General features: G+C 42.5%; 1 long non-coding RNA gene across 2 annotated transcripts in view; it reads right to left on the reverse strand.

Moving 5' to 3' along the window:
* Positions 1-1,077: 1,077 nt before the first annotated feature.
* LOC134336775 (uncharacterized) overlaps positions 1,078-22,582 on the reverse strand; it is a 103,324-nt gene continuing 81,819 nt past the window's right edge. For both annotated transcript variants that reach the window (XR_010015882.1, XR_010015880.1), the window contains one exon: positions 1,078-1,511. This is a non-coding gene — a long non-coding RNA (uncharacterized LOC134336775). The remainder of the gene's footprint in view (positions 1,512-22,582) is intronic.

Below are 22,582 nucleotides of genomic sequence, written 5' to 3' on the forward strand. Positions count from 1 at the left end.
CCCTCAGGGGAAGGAGAGATAAGGAACAATGGAGCAGCGTCTGGAGATGTGTAATGAAGGGACGTGGGAGAGAGAGCTGTCTGGAGCGGCTCCCCCTTTGAACCCTGAACTGTTTGAAGTGATGGACAGGCGATACCCCAGCAGGGGGATAAAAAGGGACAGGTTCGCTAAGGCAGGACACACACGACACCCGAGGTAACGAGACCCTGGAAGCGGTACGCCTCTCACGAGTCGGTGGGAAGTATCAGACAACGGCCAGGGTGGAAAGGTACGATCAGCGGGAACCCGGTGTGTGTCCGCCCTTGCCTGGGTGCCGGGTTCACTGCAGAGGATCGACCGCATCTGGAGGAGGGGTCACAGTCGGTGACCTCAGGTGACATCACCAAGGACCTGCCCAAAAGTTGCTTGTGAGCCATATCGCCGGTCTGTGAGTGAAGCCGTGTCTGAATGATCATTTGTTCCCGTTCTCTCTCTCTCTCTCCCCCCCACGTTGTCCATCGCCATGGCAACGATTACTGCGAACTGAACTACTAAATTGGACTGAACTTTGAGTCACTTTGAAATTTGGTCATTTACCCCTAGACAACGATAGAGCTTGATTGATGCTGTTATCTTAATTCTGTGCACATGTGTGTTTATCATTGCTGAACTGTTGCATTTATTATCCTTTCGATTACTGTGTTGCTTGTTTCTTTAATAAAACTTTCTTAGTTCTAGTACTCCAGACTCCAACTGAGTGTTCCATTTCTGCTGGTTTGGCAACCCAGTTACGGGGTACGTAACAACACTGAAATGGCGTTTTCCTCCCCTGAAAACGGAGATTTTCAGAAACACTCTCCACAGTGAATAAATCTGAAAACACCTAATATCCGGCATAACTGGCTATTTTTAAAACCGCTGTCATGACGTGCCGGATTAAATGGTGGCGGCAGCGCGACATTTCATTGTTTTCTTGAACGCAACCTCTTTTGCCACAATATCTGACAATAGATGCGTAACAGCCTAATGTAACATTGTATGGAATCACAAGATAACACTGATGCAGACATGTTTTATACATGTAACAAGGTGCTTTATTATGGTATTTCTTGTTCAAATATTCAATAGGTGCAATTGTCACTTTTGCCCAGTAACTCATTTTACTGCACATGTTAAATACAACAAAATAATACACAAAGACATGGCAAACGTAAAGGCAGACAAATGAGGTAACAGCAAATTTCACTTTTGCCCAGTAACAAGCCTTATGGCATTTAGTTGTAGCTGTCGTCCCTTTCATCGATGAAGAGACTATGGCTGTAGGAAATATTTCTGGACAAACGCGCACCAGGTATACCGTTTCCTCTTCGCTTGTTTTCTGTGTGTCCTGCGCATGCCCAGTAGGAGGAGATTCGCCCAAATATCCGCTTTAATGTGGACAGAGGTATTTTTAAAAACACCTAATGTGGATGCCTGTCGTTTTCACACAAAACTGGCATTTTCAAAATTATCCAGTCTAGTGTGGCTGTAGCCTAAGAAAGAAAAGAAAAGCAGTATGATCATCAACCTCCAAAATCCCAGCTCCCTGTACAAAAAATACAAACAAAAACAGAATAAGCACATCAACCCTCAAATCCCTCTCCTGCGAAAATAAAGGATAAAATGGATCAAGCAGATCGACCCCGAAATCCAGCCCCCACACAAGAAAAATGAGGAATATTGGGGGAGAAACACAGAATATAGAAAACTGAAGACTGAAAGAAAGTCTATAGTCCAAGTCCACATCCAAAACACAGAAAATCTGGGCAACACTCTCTGGGCACAGTGGTGGGCTCTCCCCTCCTTATTAATTATGTACCTTGAAAATAACAATTAAAATTATCATTTTGATTAATGTAATGGCGTGGCATCCTTACTGAATGCCAAATTCTCTGAGGCTGGCTTTTTAAACTCAATATCTTCAGTAGTATCTTGTTTTTTGACAATATAGTATTGGATTCTTGTATTTGTTTATTACTTTCTTGAAATACGATTGCTCACAGCTCCAGAAATAAAGATGTTGATAATTGCTTGTTTTCCAATGAATTCAAGATTTACAAAAGACAAGAGAATTGATAAAAGCTACTCTTGCTGTAGGATCTATCAACAGCATTTAAATTGCTTCGGAAGTACATATCACTGTGAGGTTAGATTGATTCTAATGGAAAGTCAATGCTAACTATTGTTTTGGTTTAGTGAATGTGATGATTTCTACCTTCATAGAACTAAACCAATTTTATCCTCTGCAACAACAGTTGAGACATGTTCACAAATGCCCCCTCTCCATAATGAGACCATTTTTTTACTGTTCTCGCCAGGCTTTTGTGTTGGAGATTATATCATTTTTAATAGAACATTTGAGGTAGAAAATGTCAAGTTGAGTACATGATTCAAATTTTCCAACTTTGGAGCAGTTCATGCTAAACATCACAATTTCTCTAGTAGTTTCCAGGGGACCTGTGCCTTATTTGTCCAGACACCTCAAAAATGGATTTGATAGCTATTCACACTTGGCAAGCTTTCATGCCTGCTCCATAATTCTGTAAAACCAATGAGCCTTTGATGCCCAATAACTTAATGGCCTTAGCATGAAAACTGAGCATCTTCACCCTCTGGGAAAAAGAATTCCAAAGATTTGCTATCTTCAACTCAATAATAGATTATTGATTATTTGTCTTTTCACTAAGTCATTTGGTTTCTTGATCAGCCAAAAGAAACAATCCAATATCTTTGTCAGCTCCATCAATCCATGTTTGAATGACATCATCCATCATACAGAGAATGAGAACAATTCTATCTTACCACTCCACCCCTGTATAATTATTTTCTTGATGCCCTTATTAAAAGTGTATAGCAAAAGAAACTTCTTTTACTCAAAATGGTATTAAATTGTGTTTAATAGAGGGAGTACAAAGAAGGTTCACCAGATTGATTCCTGGGATGGCAGGACTTTCATTTGATGAAAGACTGGATTGTCTAGGTTTATACTCATTGGAAGTTAGAAGATTGAGAGGGGATCTCATTGAAACATATAAAATCCTAAAGGGATTCGACAGGCTAGATGCAGGAAGATTGTTCCCGAAGATTCTCTGCCACGGGAAACAGTTGAGGCCAGTTCATTGGCTATACTGAATTTAAGAGGGAGTTAGATATGGCCCTTGGGGCTAAAGGGATCGGGGGTATGGAGAGAAGGCAGGTACAGTGTTCTGAGTTGGATGATCAGCCATCATCATACTGAATGGCGGTGCAGGCTCGAAGGGCCGAATGGCCTACTCCTGTACCTATTTTCTATGTTTCTATGTTTAAGGACTAATTAAAGTTTAATTAAAATGTATTCAATAATAATGAGGAAATGAACAATATTTCGACCCATTACTGAGTTACAGAATGGAGTAATTTGTGAACTTTCATTGACAAACAACATTTTATTTCTGTTAGAAATATAATGACACCTATATATTATTTGTTTTTCAAAGCAAGTTATAATATTAATTGCCTATTTGAAACAGGGTCTGCATTGATCAAAGAAATACAGTCACTTGAAAATTATGCAGCCCCCAAACATTTGTTCACATAAATGAGTATTACAACTGTGGATTTTGAACAATTTAATTGAGAATTTTTATTTCTAAATCATATGCTTTTTTTTTCACAGAAGGGGTGGCATGGCTCTGTTGATAAAAAATGAAATCAGTCATTAGAAAGAGGTGACACAGGGTCAGAAGGTGTGAATCAGTGTGGATTGAGCTAAGGAACTGCAAGGGTAAAAGATCCTGATGGAAGTTATATCCAAACAGTAGTAAGAATATGGTCTACAAGTTGCAACGAGAGATAGAAAATGCATGCCAAAAGGGCAATGTTACAATAGTCAAGGGGGACTTCAGTTTGCAGCTAGATTGGGAAAATCAGGTTGTTATGGGATTCCAAGAGGGAGAATTGTTAGATTGCCTACAAGATGGCTTTTTAGAGCAGCTCGTGGTACACCCCACTAGGGGATCAGCTTTTCTGGTTTGGGTGTTCAGAAGGCACAGGATATATACATCCCAAAGAGGGAGAAGTATTCAAAAGGCAATATGACACAATTATGATTAACAAGGGAAGTCAAAGTCAAAATAAAAGCCAAAGAAGAGTATATAATAGAGCAAAAACTTATTGCCACAGTTATTTGTGCAGGCCAAGTCTTTATGTATGTTTAAAGCAGAGGTTGATAGATTCTTGATTGATCAGGGCATGAAGGGTTACATGGGGGAAGGCAGAAGTTTGGGGCTAAGAGGAAAATTGGATCAGCCATGATGATATGGTGGAACAGTCTCGATGGGTCAAATGGCCCAATTTTCCTCCTATATCTTATGATCTTATTTTCTTACGGAAGTTTGTCTTTCAGCAGGACAATGATCCAATTGTTGAGTGGCCCATTCAGAGTCCTGACCTTAACCTGATAGAACATCTTTGGCAAACGTCAAAATTTCTGTGCACTTCTGTCTTTAACTAACCTGGGACAGCTTGTGAAATTTTGAACATAGAACATAGAAACCCTACAGCACAATACAGGCCCTTCACCCCTCAAAGTTGTGCCGAACATGTCCCTACCTTAGAAATTACTTAGCTAACCCATAGCCCTCTAGTTTTCTAAGCTCAATGTACCTATCCAAAGGTCTCTTAAAAGACCATATCGTATCTGCCTCTACCACCGTTGCCAGCAGCCCATTCCACACACTCGCCACCCTCTAAGTAAAAATCTTACCCCTGACATCTCCTGTGTACCTACTCCCCAGTACCTTAAACATGTGTCCTCAATGGCAACCATTTCAGCCCTGGGAAAAAGCCTCTGACTATCCACACGATCAATGCCTCTCATCATCTTATATATCTCTATTAGGTCACCTCGCATACTCAGTCGCTCCAAGGAGAAACGGCCAAGTTCACTCAACCTGTTTTCATAAGGCATGCTCTCCAATTCAGGCAACATTTTTGTAAATCTGCTCTGCACCCTTTCTATGGCTTCCACATCCTTCCTGTAGTGAGGCGACCAGAACTAAGCACAGTACTCCAAGTGGGGTCTGACAAGGGTCCTATATAGCTGCAACATTACCTCTTGGCTCCTAAATTCAATCCCACAGTTGATGAAGGCCAATACACTGTATGCCTTCTTAACCACAGAGTCAACCTGCACTGCTGCTTTGAGTCTCCTATGGACTCAGACCCCAAGATCCCTCTGATCCTCCACACTGCCAAGAGTCTTACCATTAATACTATATTCTACCATCATATTTGACCTACCAAAATGAACCACTTCACACTTATCTGGGTTGAACTCCATCTGCCACCCAGAACAGATCCCTGGCTACCGACCTCCATGCAGAATATGACCCATCTACAACCACTCTTTGCCTTCTGTGAGCAAGCTGGTTCTGGATCCACAAAGCAATGTCCCCTTGGATCCCATGCCTCCTTACTTTTTCAATAAGCATTGCATGGGGTACCTTATCAAATGCCTTGCTGAAATCCATATGCACTACATTTACTGCTCTTTCTTCATCAATATGTTTAGTCACATCCTCAAAAAATTCAATCAGGCTTGTGAGGCACGACCAGCCCTTGACAAAGCCATGCTGACTATTCCTAATCATATTATACCTCTCCAAATGTTCACAAATCCTGCCTCTCAGGATCTTCCCCATCAACTTACCAACCACTGAAGTAAGACTCACTGGTCTATAATTTCCTGGGCTATCTCTACTCCCTTTCTTGAATAAGGGAACAACATCCGCAACCCTCCAACCCTCCGGAACCTCTCCCGTCCCCATTGATGATTCAAAGTTCATACCAGAGACTCAGCAATCTCCTCCCTCGCCTCCCACGTAGCTTGGGGTCCATCTCATCCGGTCCCGGTGACTTATCCAACTTGATGCTTTTCAAAAACTCCAGCACATCCTCTTTCTTAATATCTACATGCTCAAGCTTTTCAGTCTGCTCCAAATCAGCACTACAATCTCCAAGATTCTTTTCCATAGTGACTGCTGAAGTAAAGTATTCATTACCTCTGCTATTTCCTCCAGTTCCATACATACTTTCCCACTGTCACACTTCGTAGGTCCTATCCTTTCACATCTTATAGTCTTGCTTTTCACATACTTATAGAATGCCTTGGGGGTTTCCTTAATCCTGCTTGCCAAGGCCTTCTCATGGCCCCTTCTGGCTCTCCTAATTTCCTTTTTAAGCTCCTTCTTGTTAGCCTTATAATCTTCTAGATCTCTAAAATTACCTAGCTCTCTGAACCTTTTGTAAGCTTTTCTTTTCTTCTTGACTAGGTTTATTACAGCCTTTGTACACCACGGTTCCTGTACCCTACCATAACTTCCCTGACTCATTGGAATGTACCTATGCAGAACTCTACACAAATATCCCCCGAACATTTGCCACATTTCTTCCATACTTTTTCCTGAGAACATCCGTTCCCAATTTAAGCTTCCAATTTCCTGCCTGATAGCCTCATAATTCCCCTTACTCCAATTAAAAGCTTTTCTAACTTGTCTTTTACTATCTCTCTCCAATGCTATTGTAAAGGAGATAGAGTTATGATCGCTATCTCCCAAGTGCTCTCCCACTGAGAGATCTGACAACTGACCAGGTTCATTTCCCAATACCAAATCAAGTACAGTCTCTCCTCTTGTAGACTTATCTACATATTGTGTCAAGAAACCTTCCTGAAGACACCTAACAAACTCCACCCCATCTAAACCCCTTGCTCTAGGGAGATGCCAATCAATATTTGGGAAATTAAAATCTCCCATCACGCCAACTCTGTTATTATTACACCTTTCCAGGATCTGTTTCCATATCTGCTCCTCTATATCCCTGTTACTATTGGGTGGCCTATAAAAACACCCTGTAAAGTTATTGACCCCCTCCTGTTCCTAACCTCCGCCTACAATAAACAATCCCTCCATGGCCTCCACACTATCCACAACACCTCTATACTTTGTGTCATCAGCAAATTTATTAACCCATCTCTTCTCTTCTTCATCCAGGTCATTTATAAAAATCACAAAGAGTAGGGGTCCAAGAACAGATCCCTGAGGCACACCACTGGTTACCGACTTCCATGCAGAAGATGACCCATCTACAACCACTCTTTGCTTTCTGGGGACAAGCTAGTTCTAGTTCCACAAAGCAATGTCCTTTGGGATCCCATGCCTCCAGACTTTCTCAATAAGTCTTGCATGGGGTACCTTGTCAAATACCTTGCTGAAATCCATGTACACTACATCTACTGCTCTACCTTCATCAATGTGTTTAGGCACATCCTCAAAAAATTCAATCAGGCTCATAAGGCATAACCTGCCTTTGACAAAGCCATGCTGACTATTCCTAATCATGTTATGCCTCTCCAAATGTTCATAAATCCTGCCTCTCAGGATCTTCTCCATCAACTTACCAACCAGTGATGTAAGACTCTCTGGTCTATAATTTCCTGGGCTATCTCTATTCCCTTTGTTGAATAAGGGAACGACATTCACAACCGTCCAATCCTCTGGAACTTCTCCCGTCCCTATTGATGATGCAAAGATCATTGCCAGAGGCTCAGCAATCTCCTCCCTCACCTCCTACAGCAGCCTAGGGAACATGTCGTCCAGTCCCGGTAACTTATCCAACTTGATGCTTTCCAGAAGCTCCAGCACATGCTCTTTCTTAATACTACATGCTCAAACTTTTCAGTTCACTGTAAGTTATCCCTACAAGTTCCAAGATCCTTTTCCGTAGCAAACACTGAAGCAAAGAATTCATTAAGTACCTTTGCTATTTTCTCTGGTTCCATACACACTTCTCCACTTTCTCACTTGATTGGTCCTATCTTATCCGTAGATAATCCCTTCATGACGTCCACCTTCTCTGCAGCCGTGACACTATCTCTGATCAACAGTGCCATGCCCTCACCTCTTTTGCCTCCCTCCCTGTCCTTTCTGAAACATCTAAAACCCGGCACTTGAAATAACCATTCCTGTCCCTGAGTCATCCAAGTCTCTGTAACCATAGCTCCAAGTACTGATCCACGCTCTAAGCTCATCCGCTTTGTTCACAATACCCCTTGCGTTAAAATAGATGCATCTCAAACCGTCCATCTGAGCACGCCCCTTCTCTATCACCTGCCTATCCTCCCTCACACACTGTCTCTAAGCTTTCTCTATTTGTGAGACAACTACCTCTTCCCCAGTCTCTTCAGTTTGGTTCCCACCCTCCAACAATTCTAGTTTAAACTCTCCCCAGTAGTCTTAGCAAACCTCCCGGCCAGGATATTGGTCCCCTTGGGATTCAAGTGCAACCCGTCCTTTTTGTACAGGTCACACCTGCCCCAAAAAAGGTCCCAATGATCCAGGTACCTGAATCCCTGACCCCTGCTCCAATCCCCCAGCCACACATTTATCCTCCACCTCATTCTATTCCTATACTCACTGACGCGTGGCACAGGCCCTAATCCTGAGATGACTACCTTTGCGGTCCTGCTTCTCAACTTCCTTCCTAACTCCCTGTAATCTTTTTTCAGGACCCCTTCCCTTTGCCTACCTATGTCATTGGTACCAATATGTACCGTGACCTCTGGCTGTTCTCCCTCCCACTGCAGGATATCTTGGACACGATCTGAAACATCCCGGACTCTGGCACCTGGGAGGCAAGCTACCATCCGAGTTTCTTTCCTGTGTCCACAGAATTGCCTGTCCAATCCCCTAACTATAGAGTCCTCTATCACTACTGCCTTCCTCTTCCTTTTCCTACCCTTCTGAGCCACAGGGCCGGACTCTGTGCCAGAGGCACAGCCACTGTTGCTTCCACCAGGTAGGCTGCCCCCTCAGCAGTACTCAAACAGGAGTACTTATTGTCAAGGGGTACAGCCACAGGGGTACTACCTAGTACCTGATTCTTCCCCTTCCCTCTCCTGACTGTGACCCACGTCTGTCTCCCATGGCCCTGATGTGACCACCTGCCTATAACTCCTATCTATCACCTCCTCACTCTCCCCGACCAGACAAAGGTCATCGAGCTGCATCGCCAGTTCCCTAATGCGGTCCCTTAGGAGCTGCAGCTCGACACACCTGTGCAGATATGGCCGTCTGGGAGGCTGGGAGACTCCAGGACTTCCCACATCTGACATTGAGCATTGAAAGCTGGCCTCACACACATACTACTTCCTTTCCGCTATTAACACAGATAAACCTATCTCACCTCGTTATCGCCTTAGCTCGTTGAGCCAAAGCCCTATCACTCCGCTGCCCACTGGATATGGTGGTCTTTTTATACTTTTCCTGCTCTTCTGGGAGAAATGGACAAATCTTGTTCCATCATGTTGTGCAAAGCTAATAGAGACTTATCAAACAAGACTACTAGTTATAATAGCTGTGAGTGGTGGTTCAACTAAGTACAGAGGGGATAAATATTTTTGAACTGCTGACATTTCAGATTTTGAATTTTTCATTTTTCATGCTTTTGACTTTTCCCTTTTTTTTGGTCTCTCCTGTGAAACCCACTCTGTGAAAAAAATGGAGCATGTGATTCACAAAGAAAAATTCTCAGTCAAATTGATCAAAATCCCTGGTTGTAATACTCATTTATGTGATTAGAGGGTTGTGGGATAAATATTCCTTCAAGGCACTGTATTTTACATTTTGTTGGAAAATGATTTTTTTTCACTGATTATGAAGCCAAAATTTCCAAACCAAGGAGAATATTATTGCTTTTCTAAATTAATTTTGCTTTTGCATATTATCGGTTGATGTAATAGTGAATTAATCTTATTTATGTGAATTCTCCCTTTGCTTTTCCTGTAATAAAAGTACAATTCTCTCCAGATCTGAACACGTTTTATCCACTGAGGCCTAGTTGACTCCTTGCTCAATGCCGTGCATTTCTTTAGACCGTTATACCTGAAAACTCTTACTGGATTATAGAAAGAAAACTTTTGTCTGATTATTAAGTTCCAAAAATGGTAAGGCAACTGTTTTCTTTGTACTTTTGCTTTGTAGAGTTCAGGATGATACAGCGATATTATAATAAGTAACTCGAGAGGAGGCAGCCTCATTTTACTACCTCATCACCATGTGGTTATAATTCTGGAACAGTTTTACATAAATTCTACAATTGTAATTTGTAATTTGAATGCATTCTTACAGGCCTTATATCTCACATATATTACCACCAAAGGTCTATTGCATCAAGAAGTCCACAGCCATTACCTTTGGAGGTAAAACATTATTTTACTTCTGATGCTGTGGCACATAAGATAAGCACAGTTGTGGCCAGTATTAGGGTAAGAATGTACAGCACATAAAGGGAGTCAGCAGCAGACCTATAAAACAAAATTCAAGGTAGAAAACATAATTTGTTTTGCCTTAAACTTAATTTTGTTGACTCACTGGGGAGAAATTATTTATCATGTGTTTCCCTTTTTGTATTCAGACTTCAATGTCAGGCTTCATGGAAACTCAGAAATTACTGCAGAATGATGTTCTTTTCTAATGTCACTTGGTTGTTTGCATGGGAAATAAGTACTATTTATATAGAGCTGACTTTAAGCTTGTTTTCTGGTGTTAAAAGCATAAGGTGTAATTCACTTTTGAATTATTTTGTTTGCCTAGAAAAGGCTGCAGCCTTTCTAACCTACATCAAAGTTGCTGGTGAACGCAGCAGGCCAAGCAGCATCTATAGGAAGAGGCGCAGTCGACGTTTCAGGCCGAGACCCTTCGTCAGGACTAACTGAAGGAAGAGTGAGTAAGGGATTTGAAAGCTGGAGGGGGAGGGGGAGATGCAAAATGATAGGAGAAGACAGGAGGGGGAGGGATAGAGCCGAGAGCTGGACAGGTGATAGGCAAAAGGGGATACGAGAGGATCATGGGACAGGAGGCCTAGGGAGAAAGACGGGGGGGGGGTGACCCAGAGGATGGGCAAGAGGTATATTCAGAGGGACAGAGGGAGAAAAAGGAGAGTGAGAGAAAGAATGTGTGCATAAAAAGGAGTAACAGCTGGGGTACGAGGGGGAGGTGGGGCCTAGCGGAAGTTAGAGAAGTCAATGTTCATGCCATCAGGTTGGAGGCTACCCAGACGGAATATAAGGTGTTGTTCCTCCAACCTGAGTGTGGCTTCATCTTTACAGTAGAGGAGGCCGTGGATAGACATGTCAGAATGGGAATGGGATGTGGAATTAAAATGTGTGGCCACTGGGAGATCCTGCTTTCTCTGGCGGACAGAGCATAGATGTTCAGCAAAGCGGTCTCCCAGTCAGCGTCGGGTCTCACCAATCTATAAAAGGCCACATCGGGAGCACCGGACGCAGTATATCACCCCAGTCGACTCACAGGTGAAGTGATGCCTCACCTGGAAGGACTGTTTGGGGCCCTGAATGGTGGTAAGGGAGGAAGTGTAAGGGCATGTGTAGCACTTGTTCCGCTTACACGGATAAGTGCCAGGTGGGAGATCTGTGGGGAGGGATGGGGGGGACGAATGGACAAGGGAGTTGTGTAGGGAGCGATCCCTGCGGAATGCAGAGAGAGTGGGGGAGGGAAAGATGTGCTTAGTGGTGGGATCCCGTTGGAGGTGGCGGAAGTTACGGAGAATAATATGTTGGACCCGGAGGCTGGTGGGGTGGTAGGTGAGGACCAGGGGAACCCTATTCCTAGTGGGGTGGTGGGAGGATGGAGTGAGAGCAGATGTACGTGAAATGGAGGAGATGCGTTTAAGAGCAGAGTTGATAGTGGAGGAAGGGAAGCCCCTTTCTTTAAAAAATGAAGACATCTCCCTCGTCCTAGAATGAAAAGCCTCATCCTGAGAGCAGATGCGGCGGAGACGGAGGAATTGCGAGAAGGGGATGGCGTTTTTGCAAGAGACAGGGTGAGAAGAGGAATAGCCCAGATAGCTGTGAGAGTCAGTAGGCTTATAGTAGATATCAGTGGATAAGCTGTCTCCAGAGACAGAGACAGAAAGATCTAGAAAGGGGAGGGAGGTGTCGGAAATAGACCAGGTAAACTTGAGGGCAGGGTGAAAGTTGGAGGCAAAGTTAATAAAGTCAGAACTCGTTGACTTTATTAACTTTGCCTCCAACTTTCACCCTGCCCTCAAGTTTACCTGGTCTATTTCCGACACCTCCCTCCCCTTTCTAGATCTTTCTGTCTCTGTCTCTGGAGACAGCTTATCCACTGATATCTACTATAAGCCTACTGACTCTCACAGCTATCTGGGCTATTCCTCTTCTCACCCTGTCTCTTGCAAAAACGCCATCCCCTTCTCTCAATTCCTCCGTCTCCGCCGCATCTGCTCTCAGGATGAGGCTTTTCATTCTAGGACGAAGGAGATGTCTTCATTTTTTAAAGAAAGGGGCTTCCCTTCCTCCACTATCAACTCTGCTCTTAAACGCATCTCCTCCATTTCACGTACATCTGCTCTCACTCCATCCTCCCACCACCCCACTAGGAATAGGGTTCCCCTGGTCCTCACCTACCACCCCACCAGCCTCCGGGTCCAACATATTATTCTCCGTAACTTCCGCCACCTCCAACGGGATCCCACCACTAAGCACATCTTTCCCTCCCCCCCTCTCTCTGCATTCCGCAGGGATCGCTCCCTACACAACTCCCTTGTCCATTCGTCCCCCTCATCCCTCCCCACTGATCTCCCTCCTGGCACTTATCCGTGTAAGCGGAACAAGTGCTACACATGCCCTTACACTTCCTCCCTTACCACCATTCAGGGCCCCAAACAGTCCTTCCAGGTGAGGCATCACTTCACCTGTGAGTCGACTGGGGTGATATACTGCGTCCGGTGCTCCCGATGTGGCCTTTTATATATTGGTGAGACCCGACGCAGACTGGGAGACCGCTTTGCTGAACATCTACGCTCTGTCCGCCAGAGAAAGCAGGATCTCCCAGTGGCCACACATTTTAATTCCACATCCCATTCCCATTCTGACATGTCTATCCACGGCCTCCTCTACTGTAAAGATGAAGCCACACTCAGGTTGGAGGAACAACACCTTATATTCCGTCTGGGTAGCCTCCAACCTGATGGCATGAACATTGACTTCTCTAACTTCCGCTAGGCCCCACCTCCCCCTCGTACCCCAGCTGTTACTCCTTTTTATGCACACATTCTTTCTCTCACTCTCCTTTTTCTCCCTCTGTCCCTCTGAATATACCTCTTGCCCATCTTCTGGGTCAACCCCCCCCCGTCTTTCTCCCTAGGCCTCCTGTCCCATGATCCTCTCGTATCCCCTTTTGCCTATCACCTGTCCAGCTCTTGGCTCTATCCCTCCCCCTCCTGTCTTCTCCTATCATTTTGCATCTCCCCCTCCCCCTCCAGCTTTCAAATCCCTTACTCACTCTTCCTTCAGTTAGTCCTGACGAAGGGTCTCGGCCTGAAACGTCGACTGCGCCTCTTCCTATAGATGCTGCTTGGCCTGCTGCGTTCACCAGCAACTTTGATGTATGTTGCTTGAATTTCCAGCATCTGCAGAATTCCTGTTGTTTAGCCTTTCTAACCTGATGAATTCATCATTACAATTAATGTTCTGGGAAATCAGCAATGCCTTAGATTTTGGATACTTTGATTAGTCTTTGGAAGTAGGTGTGTGTTGGGGTTGCTAGCTATTTTGATAACACGAATAAATGGTCAAACCTTATAGAAGTCAAAAATCGCAAACACAAGGAATTCTGCAGATGCTGGAAATTCAAGCAACACACATCAAAGTTGCTGGTGAACGCAGCAGGCCAGGCAGCATCTCTAGGAAGAGGTACAGTCGACATTTCGGCCGAGACCCTTCGTCAGGACTAACTGAAGGAAGAGCTAGTAAGAGATTTGAGAGGGGGAGGGGGAGATCCAAAATGATAGGAGAAGACAGGAGGGGGAGGGATGGATAGCGAGTCTGAGTCAAAATGTGGTCGAAAAGTTGAAGAGCCAAAGAAATTACAGATGGGGAGCAGTGAGAGATGGTTTCACTGAACTCCCGTCGAAGAGAAGATTTAAACTTCTTCAGTGTAGGCATCACCGGAAGAAGCTTTGCAGTAGTGAATTTAAAAACACAAACGCGAGGAATTCTGCAGATGCTGGAAATTCAAGCAACACACATCAAAGTTGCTGGTGAACGCAGCAGGCCAGGCAGCATCTCTAGTAAGAGGTACAGTCGATGTTTCAGGTCGAGACCCTTCGTCAGGACTAACTGAAGGAAGAGCTAGTATCCATGGCTTCCTCTACTGTAAAGATGAAGCCACACTCAGGTTGGAAGAACAAGACCTTATATTTCATCTGGGTAGCCTCCAACTTGATGGCATGAACATTGACTTCTCTAACTTCCGCTAATGCCCCACCTTCCCCTCATACCCCATCCATTATTTATATACACACATTCTTTCTTTCACTCTCCTTTTTCTCCCTCTGTCCCTCTGACTATACCCCTTGCCCATCCTCTGTTCCCCCCCTCCCCCTTTTCCTTCTCCCTGGGCCTCCTGTCCCATGATCCTCTCATATCCCTTTAGTCAATCACCTGTCCAGCTCTTGGCTCCATCCCTCCCCCTCCTGTCTTCTCCTATCATTTTGGATCTCCCCCTCCCTCTCCCACTTTCAAATCTCTTACTCACTCTTCCTTCAGTTAGTCCTGACGAAGGGTCTCGGCCTGAAACGTCGACTGTACCTCTTCCTAGAGATGCTGCCTGGCCTGCTGGGTTCACCAGCAACTTTGATGTGTATTGTTAGAAGTCTAAAATCTGCATTTATATGAAAAAATATTATACGCTCAATAAGATGCACTACAATTTATTTATCCAGGGATTTAAAATAATTGTGGAAAAATTAAAGGGAAAAAATGCCTCACCCTGGTGGCACTAAGAATTCTGGAACACTTTCCCTGAAAGAATGGTAGAGGCAAAAACATTGATCATACTTAGAACATATTACAGTGACAGCCCGATATGTTGCATCTTATACATTTAAGGACCAAGAGATGGAAAGAGTATAAAGCATAATTGTTCTTTTTGCTCGGTATTATACTATTCACTGCATTAGTTCGATGTGCCATAAATTAGATGATTTGATTCATTGAATTGTTTCATTTTAAAACCCAGTAGAAAATGTTGGTTCAAGAACAGTTACTACCCCTCAACCATCAGGCATTTGAAAAAAAGGGGATGACTACACTCACTTGCCCATCCATTGAGATGTCCCTTTTAAGGAATCTTAATCTTGTTATTTCATTTTCTTGTTATTTATTGCTACTTATTTATATTTGCATTTGCAGTTTGTTGTCTTATGTACTCTACTTGATCTTTCATTGATCTTGTTCTAGACACTATTCTATGGATTTGCTGAGTATGCCTGCAGGAAAATGAATCTCAGGGTTGTACATGGTGATATATATGTACTCTGATAATAAAATTTGAACTTTGAACTCTGAAACATTAATTGAAAACTACAGTAATGCCCAGCTTCTGTATTCATATTCAGCAATGCTTAGGATTCTCATCTCAACATCTCAATATGAAACTGACGTCTGGAGCTACTGGTAGATAGAATATTTTTACATGCATTTGAAGTACTGTACTAGTAAATGGTAAGCATAGTTCTAGATATATAGATTCTAGTGATCATAATATGATTGAGTTTAGTTTCAAATTTGAAAAGGAGAAGCTGGTATCAGGTGTATCGATATTTCAGTGGAACAAAGAAAATTACAGTGGTATGAGAGAGGAACTGGCCCAAGTAGATTGGAAAAGTAAGCTAGATGGAGGGACGGTAGAGCAGAATTGGATGAAATTCCTGCAAGAAATAAGGAAAGCGCAGGAAAAATATATTCCAAGAAAAAAGAAAATCATGAATAGAAAAATCATTCTGCTATTTCATTTTCTTTTGTATTCAGACTAACGAGAGAGGTTAAGGCTAAAATAAAAGCAAAAGAGATGGCGTACAAAGAAGCAAAAATTAGTGGGAAAACTGAGGACTGGACGACTTTTAAAAACTTATAGAAGGAAACTAAGAAGGTCATTAGGTATAAAAGATGAATTATGAAAGGAAGATGGAAATTAACATTATAAAGGATACTAAGTTTTTTTTTAAATATATGAAGAGTAAAAGAATAACATGGGTTGATATAGGACCGATTGAAAATGATGCTGGAGAAATTATAATGGGTAACAAAGAGATGGCAAAAGAACTAAATGAGTATTTTGCATCAGCCTTCACAGTGGAAGACATTGGCAACACACCTGATAGCCAGAGAGCTCAGAGAATAGAATTAGGTACAGTCAAGATTACTAGAGAGAAAGTGCTTGGGAAGCTAAATGGACTAAGAATAGATAAGTTTCCTGGACCGGATGAGGTGCACCCATGGGTTCTGAAAGAGGTGGCTTTGGAGATTGTGGAGGCATTGGAAATGATCTTCTAGGAATCAATAGACTCTGGCATGGTTTCAGAGGACTGGAGGGTCACAAATGTAGTTCCACTGTTTAAAAAAGGAAGGAGGCAGCAATAAGAAAATTACTGACCTATTAATTTGACATCAGTAGTTGGAAAGTTAATGGAGTCGATCTCAAGGACGAGTTTATGAAATACCTCAAGGTGCATGACAAGATAGGCCTAAGCCAGCATGGTTTCATGAAGGGAAGATCCTCCCTCACCAACCTATTGGAATTTTTTGAAGTAAACTCAAATAAGATTGATAAGGGAGAGGGTGTGGATGTTGTGTATTTGGATTTTCAAAAGGCCTTCGATAAGGTGCCGCATAAGAGGCTGCTTAATAAGATGAGAGCCCATGGAATTATAGGAAAGATATTGAAATGGATGGAGCATTGGCTGATAGCCAGAAAGCAAAGGGTGGGAATAAAGGGATCCTATTCTGATTGTTGCCGGTTACTAGTGGTGTTCCGCAGGGGTCGGTGTTGGGGCCGCTTCTTTTTACGATGTATATCGATGATTTGGATTATGGATTAAATGGTTTTGTGGCTAAGTGTAGGATGACACCAAGATAGGAGGAGGAGCAGGAAGTGTTGAAGAAACGGAAAGGTTGCAGAGAGACTTGGTCAGTTTAGGAGAGTGGGCAAAGAAATGGCAGATGAGATACAATGTTGAGAAATGTACGGTTGTAGATTTTGGAAGAAGAAATAATTGGGCAGATTATCATTTAGATGGGGAGAAAATTCAAAAATCGGAAGTGCAAAGGGACTAGGGGGTCCTCATGTAGGATACCCTAAAGGTTAACCACCAGGTTGGATCAGCAGTAAGGAAAGCGAATGCGATGTTGGCATAAATTTCAAGAGGAGTAGTGTATAAGAGTAAGGAGGTGTTGATGAGGTTCTGTGGGGCACTAATGAGACCTTATTTGGAATACTGTGTGCAGTTTTGGGCCCTCTATCTTAGAAGCGATATCCTGATGTTGGAAAGAGTTCAGAGAAGATTTACGAGGATGAATCCTCGAATGCAGGGGCTAACATGTGAGGAGCGTTTGTCGGCTCTTGGACTGTATTCATTAGAGTACAGAAGAATAAGAGGGGATCTCATAGAAACATTTCGAATGTTGAAAGGTTGGACAGAGTAGATGTGGAAAGGCTGTTTCCCTTGGTGTGTTGAGTCCAGGACAAGAGATCACAGTTTTAGAATTAGTGGGTACCCATTTCAAACAGAGATGAGCAGAAATTTTTTTAGCCAGAAGGTCATGGATTTATGGAATTCGTTGCCACATACAGCTGTGGTGGTCCAATCATTGAGGGTGTTTAAGGAGGAGATTGATAGGTATCTAATTAGTCAGGGTATCAAGGGATACGGGGAAAAAGCCGGAAATTGGAACTAGATGGGAGAGTAGTTTAGCTCATGGTGGAGTGGCGGAGCAGACTCGATGGGCCGAATGGTCTACTTCTGCTCCTGTGTCTTGTGATCTTTGATATATTTTGTTATTTAGAATTTCAGTCAGTTTGTAAAATTGCATATGTTAAATGTCTGGTAAACAACAACAAAACTAAATATTTGAGAATGTTCAGAAGCTTGTAAACCTTTTGTGTGTTCAAAAGCATTTTAATCTCACTGAGATTATTTTCTACTTCAATACTTTGAACGCAAAAATTATTTAGGACTCACCCTGCAAATAATTACACCAAAATAACTACGTCACATTTCCACAGAGTTATGAATAAATGATTACCAAAAGTGAATAAATATTATTTGTTATCAGCTTTTATTCAAAACCCAATCATACTAGACTGCAGCTGCTGGAATCTGGAGCAAAAAAACCAATCGGCTGGAGGAACTCAGCAGGTCAAGTTGTGTCTGTGTGGGGATTGGAGTTGTTGACATTTTGCTTCAATACCCTACAACATAATGTAGACTACTTTCTCCCCTAACGGACGCTGCTCAAATCACAGATGCTACTTGAAACACTGATCTCCTTCAGAACTCCTTACCAAAAACTCTTTAGCTTTGAGTCACGCTTTCAGCTTTTTCAAGACATTAAGTTTGACTGCATGAATGGGTCTTGCCTCTTGAGTGGTTTATAACCATTATGTGGAATTTACTAAAGAACACAAAACCTCTCTGCAGTATTTTGACCAAGATATTGCATTCATCAATAGCTGCATTTATTTGACTTTGTTGTTTATGCAACCTTATAATGCGTATTTTCTTACCTGTAGTAACCATTTTTCAAAATATTGTCAGTGGCACTAAAGTACTTTGGTAAATCCAGAGATTATGAAAAGAAAGTTCCTTCTTTTATTTGAGAAGATCCTTTTATACATCCAAATTTTCTAAATTCAACATCATCTAGGTGGTGATAAATAAGAATAAAATTGTCTTGGCAGATTGATTTTGGTGAAATAGTGATTTATGTATTGGAAATGATACATGCATCAGAACTGCCGTGATTTTATTACATCTCCAGAATTCTTATGAGTTTGAGGTATAAAGATTATAGGAGGAGTTGGCCTACAGCATTTTAAATTCACTTTCTATGCTAAGGAATTACTTTTACTAATATCACTAAACATCTTCTTCCATTGTCACCGTCCTGTTCTGCATCCTGTTCCTGTATATCTCCACCTACTACTCTTGGGCCCTATGTTAGTTAATTTTTTTTTTAAAGTCTGTCACGAGCCTTATGGCCTATCAGGCCAGTGCTTATGCTGGTTTCCGTGGCGTGAAGCGACTGAGAGTACGGGACTGCCCCCTCCCCCGGATAGGACGCCAGTCTATCGTGAGGTTAACCCCCAGCATTTTTGCCGGTACCTATTCTCAGCTGGATAGACTGGAGCATTGTGTGGTTAACTGCCTTTCTCAAGGACGCACACGTTGCCTCGGCCGAGGCTCAAACCTTCAGATCGCTAGTCCAACACCCTAACCACTTGGCCATTCGCCACATGTTAGTTAATAACCCTGGGTTAATTCTCTAGTATGTGTCTTGATCTGCTTTGCTAGCAGATGTACTTTTCATGTGCTGGCGTCCTTGACAAGTGTTTCATGCTTGGGTCCTCTGCTATAGTATGTTCGTTTTCTGTGCTAGAGAATACATTTGGGCCTACTCAAGAAGATCATGTCTTTTAAAGCCTGAATCTGATTCTGATTCTGATTTTTTTGTTGGAATGTGTTCTCATACTGATTGTTATTCATTTCTTGGAAAGGAGGAATCTTGGCTGTTGAGGAAAGGATTTGCATTAAGAAGACATTCAGGAAGCATCTGAGTTTGTCTTTGCTTGCCATCTGCATCCTTTTAGGAGTGAATTTAATTAGCAGATCCACAATATTTTGGATATAATTTCATATCCTGTATGCGTCAAAGCCAAGCAAGCGAGGCATTGCAGGATGTATACTGTTATGTTGTGAGATTTATTTTATTCCAGATTACTATCTGAGCACTGTGGTGGTGGATGAGCCACATGTACAAACTGAAACCAATTAGTTTTCTTAGTGAGAATACTGATTTGGACATATTCCCTTTCCATTGATGGCATTGTCATTCAACCTAATCCAGGAATGTCCAGGCTTTGAAGAAGGTCAAAGAATCATGGAAAATTAAAATGACAAAAGGAGGCTAGTAAACCCATTTTATCTAAGCTGGATGAGAAAGTGTTATGTAGTTAAACCTAACCTCCATGGCTTGGTCTTTGTCTCTCAATATCTATATGAAGTCTTTGAATATCAAGAATGTTTCTGCATCTACCACAGGAGGAGAAGATGGCGGTGCAATGCAGCGCGTGTGGCCTCTCCAGTAAATGATACCTGTATTTGTTAAGTGGGATGCCATGCACAATCCTGATTTGATGGAAACAGACATGAGAAGCATGGAGGAACATCTGGAGAAACTTCTGAAATGTCCACTTCGCTGCCGTTGCTACTGTGCGATCGAGACTATCCGGAAAGGGAAGGCCCCGAATCCTTGGCTTTGCCTGTTGCTTGGCGGCTGGGGCTGGGGTCGAAGCGCTCAGCAGTGATGGTGCTTGGTGCTCGGTGCTTGGTGTCGGAGGACTGGTCGGAGGCTCGAAGTTTTCGGATGGACTCAAGAATAGGCTGTGGTCGGGTGTTTCCACGGTGCTGCATCGGCAAGTTTGCGGTGCTGGAGGTTCATGGCAGGGAGAGTTTTCTTCCTCTTACCATCTATGTGAGATGATGGGGCAATCAGGATTTGAGACTTTTTTTTTTACTGTGCCCATGGTCTGTTCTTTATCAAATTACGGTATTGCTTTGCACTGTTGTAACTATATGTTATAATTATGTGATTTTTGTCAGTTTTTTAGTCTTGGTCTGTCTTGTGTTTCTGTGATATCATACCGGAGGAATATTGTATCAATGCATGCATTACTAAATGACAATAAACGAGGACTGTGTGTCCTCATAATCTAATCCAATCTTTAAAACACCGAGTTCTAGGCTCCCGCTTCTACCCTCTGAATTTCCCAACAATGACCTCAAATCCATGTTCCCTCTCCAATTTTTACTGCCTTGACCTTTCCACTTACTCTGTACCCTCTGTCATTCTTTCATAATTTTGTTGACCTTACTTCAATCTCCCCTCATCCAAACAGTTATAGTATGTTAAAGGAGCATTAACACAATCTGAAACATGAACACAGTGCCTACTTGGTTAGGTGTCTTCTGCACCTAATAAAGTGGCCACTGGGTGTACCTTCATGGTTTTCAGCTGTTGTAGTCCATACAGTTCGTGGTTTGACGTTTTGTGCATTCAGAGATGCTTTTCAGCACACCACTGTTGTAATACATGGTTATTTAAGTTACTGTCACCTTCCTATCAGCTTGAACCTGTCTGGCCAATCTCTTCTGACCTCTCTCACTAACAAGACATTTTCAACCACAGAACTGTTGCTCACTGGATGTTTTTAGTCTTTTTTTTTTGCATCATTCTCTGTTAACTCCAGAGACTGTTGTATGTGAAATTCCCAGGAGATCAGCAGGTTCTAAGATACTTGAACCACCCCATCTGGTACCAACTATCATTACACAGTCAAAGTTACATAGATCAAATTTCTTCTCCATTCTGATGTTTGTTCTGAATAACATCTGAACCTCTTGACCATGTCTGCGTGCTTTTATGCATTGAGTTGCTGCCACATGGTTGGCTGATTAGATATTTGCATTAACAAGCAAGTGTACACATGTACTTAATAAAATGGCCACTGGGTGTATACATTTACATCAATGGACGCAACTGATAGCTGGCTGGTATGTTGCATTCCTTCAAATGAAAGTGGAATCAGATACTCTCATGTTACTTAATAAGAGTTTAAGTTCCCTGATAAGGTCCCTATTTTCTACATGATGAAACAAATTCAAATAATTTCATCTTTTTTATAATTCAGTGTGGCTAATGGATATTATAAATCACAATATATCTGAATTACATTATTGTTTATTGATTAAATTTTGCATCTCCTGAAGCTGGCATACAGTTTTTACTTTAGATGTACTTAAGAAATTCTGTGATAAAGAAACATTTTCTAAAATTTTCAAAGTTTTCAAACTTGGCACAAACATTATGTTCATCTGGGCAGTAATGATCCTTCACCTGTCTGAAAGCTTCTGAGACATGGATTACATGAGGTAAGAGGCTCAATTCACTGCAGAGAAACAAACAGAATTCCCTCTAAACTTTTTTTCCAACTATTAAAAGGATAAGCGAACAAATGCTGAAGTCATTTCCTCCAAGGCAACCTTGTCGTAGGGTTTGGAGGCTTGCATGCCTTAATGACCTGGGGAGCTATGTTGGCTAGAGTAAGGGGTGTGTATTTTGGCTCTTGGTAGAGTCACCCATACCAAACAGATTGAAGAATAGAGGCCAGACTAAGGAAGGTCTCGTGGTCCTCCAGGTTCTGGGGTTCAGCTCAGGGATAACAACCCAGACTGGTCAAGAAAAGAATTGTTACAGAAATAGCAATGAAGAATCCTTCAACATCTGTGTGTGACGGTATGAACAGACAGAGATGGAGGACCTTCATTGCTGCCATAAACGCCAGCCGCGTAACAGGCAGAGACTATGTCATTTCACTGGCCAACATTTCCCAGTAGGAAGGTCCCAATTACACTCAATCAGCTG

The sequence above is a fragment of the Mobula hypostoma genome, chromosome 2 (genome assembly GCF_963921235.1).
Source record: "Mobula hypostoma chromosome 2, sMobHyp1.1, whole genome shotgun sequence".
In the NCBI taxonomy this organism is placed as follows: domain Eukaryota; kingdom Metazoa; phylum Chordata; class Chondrichthyes; order Myliobatiformes; family Myliobatidae; genus Mobula; species Mobula hypostoma.